Raw genomic sequence first — 6,000 nt, 5'->3', positions numbered from 1 at the left:
AACTTTTTTTTTTGTTTATATTTTTTTAATAGCTTGTTTGTTGAGGATCTATTATTAAATTTTAATTGGTTGTTGACTCAATATGGACACGTAGTAGATTTCAATAATAAAATAACTCATATCATTTTTTTCCTTAAATTTCTTATTGCAAAATGAAATGATATGAAAAGATTAGTATTTTATATTTATGTTACGAAGTTTATTTGATATAAATTGTTCATTTAGAATTACGTTCCTTAATTTTTTTAGAACAATCAATATTTATAAATTTAAATTAATAACTTAACATCAGTCATCTGTAAAAACATAAATAAGAGTGTGCTATGTATAAATAATATATCTTGTAAGATCTGAACTTTTCGAATCTCGTATAATGAAAGCTTTATCGAAACGATTATATTTTATTACTTTTAGTTGGTTTGTTTGGGATCTGTTTTTGAATTATGATTGATTATTCAAACCAAAGGGTTTTAATTTTTTTAATATATAAATACGTAGCTATGTATCTAAACATCGAAAGAATTTTATTATATTTTATTAGTTGTATAAAGTTTATGAAGAAGGAAATGGGAAAAAAGAGACAATGGTGATAAAATCGATAAAATCTTTACTGAGGTAGATAATGTCAATTTTTGACAACTTGTTAAATTTCGTTATACAATGATCGTTGTCTGAATTCTAAAATATAATTCTATAAAGAGAAATATTTTAGGTAGAAAATGCTTTTGATTCAGTAAGCACATAGATTTGAGTTGATTATATTAGTCAACATACTAATTATATGATAGTTAAAGAAAGAACCAATAAAATGATATGATGTGATAAAGATGTCTTCAATATTCTTAATAAAACGTATTAAATTCAAATCCCTAAAAATAAAAATATCTATATAAGCATGCAAAATCTATATAATTAGGTCAATAAATAAAGAAGAAAAGGAAAGGAGCCTATAATAATAGAATTTGACTCCTTTGGAAGTTCATTATTAGTCACACATATTTTCTTACATATATAATGGACATCCATCTATTTTCTTTTCGATCGAGGGATTTTCAGAATATAATCTTCTTTTTTCATAAGATAAGGATTTAAGTATACATTATTTTAAAATTTCACTATATAATTAAATATGTTATTAATAAATTTTGTAGATATCATCATCATATTTTTGGGACATTAATATTTCTGTCGTTCAAAAAATAAAGAATATATACCTTTTATAACGGATATACATGTGTTATAATCTTATCTATCGATCCAATATTTATTAAATATTAAATCGACGGATATGATTGTGTCACGTGTCCTTATTTTAGTTTGCCGTTATGCTTTAATTTTTAAACGACATCCCAAAAATACGACGTAAGATAATTGCATACCACTTACTATAGTTCGTAAGTAGATTTGTGTCTTTCCCTTTATAGAATATATTATTTTCTTTCTTTCAAAGAAGATCTGTTTCTTATATGTTATTGGCTAATATCAATCCATTCTCAACCCTACATTTTTGAGTTGTCAATATCAATATTGGCTGTAGAGATATATCTGTTTCTGAATTTTGATTGGCTTATACTTACTGTATTATGTCCCACATTTTTATAATGTTTAGGGCAATTATATCATAAATATATTATTATATTTTAAAAATTGCCTTATCCAGCCGACCATTCACCTGTCCTTTTAGCCATAGCCACTTTGATAAATAAATATTAACTTTTTCCTTCTATATTATGACTAAAGGATTTAACTCCGATAAATATCTTTTCTTTCTTAATTGAATGTTTCGAATTTGAATTTTTATGATCATGGAGTTATCTTTGTAAGAGAGCACTTTACTTTTTAAAGTGGAACTTTTTAGCATGAATTTAAATTTAATTAGACTCTAATGTAGACATCAGACATCGTGATTTTTTTTTTTAAAAAAAAACTATGCATATTTGTTGCCAAAATGCCACTTCAATCATGGCAATACAAATTGTTTGTTTACACATATTTTAAGTTGTTAAAATGTGAAGGGTTTCGAGGAACTATATAATTATTTTTGTGTGATTTATAGGTCAAGAAATTTGATATAATTCTATGTATTTAGGATCTATATTACACCTTATTGATAATTATTTACCTCTTTAGAAAATCATTTGAAAATTAATTATATTTTAAAGAGAACGAAATTAACATGTAGTTTCTATACATATATTTAAAAATATTTTTTTATAGACAATCAACGTTAGTCTCAATGGACAAATTGAAAATAAATAAATAAATAAGTATATTCTAGAATAACAATTATTAACCCTTTCCTTTAACCCACATGAGTTACAGTAGGATAGGTTTGATTCACGGGCTTCTTTAATTTCAATAAAAAAATTTGATTCCGAGCTTTAAGAAATAATCTTTTTTATTTCAACGTCAAATCATACGATAAACAAATTCAAATTCGTTAAATTTTAATATAAAAATCAAAGGTCGAATTGAGAAAAAAAAATTCATTAATTGCCTTTTGAGTGGGCCATATATCTCTTTCTAAAAGTTGCCCTTTAGAGTATAACATGGTATATCTTCTCATAAATTCTCATTGGCATAATCCATAATAGACTTTGTTTATTTTCTACACCAACCTTTATTAGACTAATATAAATAATTATAACTAAGCTAAGAGAAAAAATTAGGTTAAAATTTTATAATTTTTTTTCTAATGAAAGTTGGGCTAGATTGAGACCCTAGAGATGTTGTCAATTTACTAAATATTAGTTAAGAATGTTCTCAAAGCTTCCATAGAGGTGATGAGGTGTCCAAATTCTATAAGTCAGATTAATTTTTAGTTAATAGTTATAGTCACTATTATTATTTTTAAAAATATGATACACGCTATTGTCAATTAACTAACAATTCGATAGCCTGAGATATGATTTGAAATTAAAATGTGTTTAATATTAATATGTATACATATAAAATATATATATATATATATATATATATATATATATATATATATATATATATATATATATATATATATATATAATACACATGAAAAATGTAATAATATATTTTATATATATCTTTTGAATGATCTGATAATGTATATATGTCAAGCAAACAAATAATTAGGCCAATCTAATATTTTTGTAAGATTCTTAACCACACACTAGGGAATTTAGTTTCTAAGGAATATATAGTATGAATATACAAGAAAAAATTTAATGTTGTGACATTTCATAAACACCTTTATCTCATAATTTGTCCATAACTAATTTGTGTATGATATATTAGTGCAATAACTACTAACAATTTTTTTTTAGGAAAAATGACAAATCAAATTATATTGCCACGAGATTGATTTATTTGGTTTCACAAAGTTGCGTGGATCCACGATAGGATAAAAAGTTACCTAATAAAAAATTTATCGATTTTAAAATTTAAATTATTTAATTAAGTCCGAAGGAATTTTACTTTTAATCTTATCATATTCTTTAGTGGTGCGTCTTCAATATCGTGATATAATTCATCTATAAAAAAAAAAAAAAGTAGTACACACATAATTTTTTATTAAGTAAACGACCTTTTAATTAATTAAGCAAATACTTAGAGAGATTAAATATTGTTGTCACATTTGTTCCCTTTTCGAGGGTTATGTATTCACTTATTTTTTTAATTTGATTCTAATATTTTAACCTGTCAATTAAAGCAAAGTGTGTATTTTAAACTCATTGATTTATGTTGATATTTTTTTTTTCAAATTAACGTTTAAATTTTATATCTAATTTAAAAAGTCGTATAAATATAGTTTTAAGAAGTTATCCTTTCAAACAATAAAAGCTCGAATATAATGTTTTCTCATGTACTATTCAAACCTACGAGTAAAATATTAGACCATCAAATTCTAGCTTTTGCGGTAGCTTACAAAATTTGTGATCATTATAGGACATTTTATTTTAAGATTTTCAATTTACTCAAGATAAATCTTGAAAATACAATCTAAAAGATTTATGAATTACAAAAAAATCATTTATTGAACAACTGAAATAATTTTTAGACCATGGTTCAAAAAAAAGTTCGTAATCTAATTTAATGGTCTAAAAAAATAGTCATATACAAAATATTTAAATTTTTATCTGTATTTTAAAAGCTGTACAAATAAAGTTCTTGAGAAACTACCCATAGTAACAATGGTACTATGGTTTTTTTCATATTATTTGATCCGGCAAATAAATTATTAAACTGTCTGTAGATAATAAAATTTGTGTCGAGAAAATAATAATTAGGTTTAGAAAATTATAGCAACAATTGATTTATTATTTCAAATGCAAGTGTTACAATCTCTATGATTCTTCTGAATTCGCCTTTTCAAATATAAATTTAAGGGCTTTAAAACTTGATTTTGAACTTGGAATTTATCTTGATATCAATCTCTATCTTGATCTTGACTTGGACTTTATATTAAACTTTATCTTGATCTCGAACTTGAACTTTATCTTGACTTCTAGTTGAATCCAAGGGCTTCGAGCCTAATCTTGAATCCGACGGTCTTGATCTTGATCGTTCTTGAAACTTGAATGCTTAAATTCTTGAACTTGTAGAGAAATCTGCAGCTTTTGATCAACGAGTTTTCTCTAGCTTCTTGTTAAAATTTTTAGTCCTCTTTTCTGAATTATGAGACCCCTATTTATCATTTTAGAATAGATGAGTTGCGATTGGAGCGGACTTTAATCAAATTTATATTTATCTGAATTTAATAATTAAATCAATTATATAAATCCATAACATTTATTTAGACTAATATATTTATTAATTTAATATAATTTAAACCATTTAATAAATTTATATTTAAATAAATTTTATATGATTACACTATTTTTTTCACATTTGCAGCGACTTATAATATTTAAGATCATTATATAATTTTCTCATAAAATTTTCAATTTACATAAAAAGTCTTTATATCATAATTTTAAAGGTTCATCAATTAAGAATAAATAAATAAATAATCATTTACCAAACAACTGAAATTCTCTATGGTCTAAAAAGTCCATTGTCTAATCTAATGATCTAAAGAAATAGTTATTTACTAAATATCTATATTTTATTCTTATTATTAAAGTCGTACAAATATAGTCCTTCCAGAAATAGATATGCTCAAATCTAATATTTTGTCATATATTATTCAATCTTACAAACAAAATATCATGCCTTCTTTTAACATTTATACCTCATTTCACCATTCATATCTTTCAATTTTAACTATGTACAAAGTAAATATATAAATTTATATGAAGTTAAAAACATAGTTATATTTATTCTACGTGAAAAATTATGTCTTACGTGATGTCATATGTATATTATATTAGGTAAAATTCATTTATTTACTTGTTTAACTTTATACTCATTTAAACGTCTACTTATGCATATATAAAATTGAAGAACGAAAGTATGAAATGGTATCAAGTTGAAGAATACATTTATGTGCTATGTCAGATTAAATAAGAGATAAAAAGAGAGTGTTAATAATGACAAAAAAATCTCACATCGATGGTTAATGAGATGAGTGAATTCCTTATAAGACTTGAGCAATCCCCCTCCCCTTTGAGCTAGCTTTTGGGGTGTGAGTTACGCCTAAGACCTAATTTTACATGGTATCAAAACAGAGTCTGTCTCACCCGATGTTGGGACTTCGTCCATGCACCAGATGCTAAGCACTGGGTGTGAGGTGAGTGTTAAAAATGACTTATAAAGCTTGCGTAATCCTCTTCCTTTTAAGCTAACTTTTATGTAGCGTAAGTTAGACGTAAAACCTAATTTTACGATCATTTACTAAACAAATATTCCGAAAAAGGATAATTGCCAAAAAAAAATAAATAGCCACCCTCTTGTTCTTATCACTTTTGTTGACATTATATAGAATTGACAAGAGAAAGACAAAGTGGGCCCAATTACACGAGGTTAGCTCGTGAAATTCACGTGTTATGTAGGCCCAATAAATGGCCCATTTTAGAACAAGAA

This window comes from Solanum lycopersicum, chromosome 7, assembly GCF_036512215.1.
Source record: "Solanum lycopersicum chromosome 7, SLM_r2.1".
NCBI lineage: Eukaryota > Viridiplantae > Streptophyta > Magnoliopsida > Solanales > Solanaceae > Solanum > Solanum lycopersicum.
Note: the sequence above shows the minus strand (reverse complement) of the source record.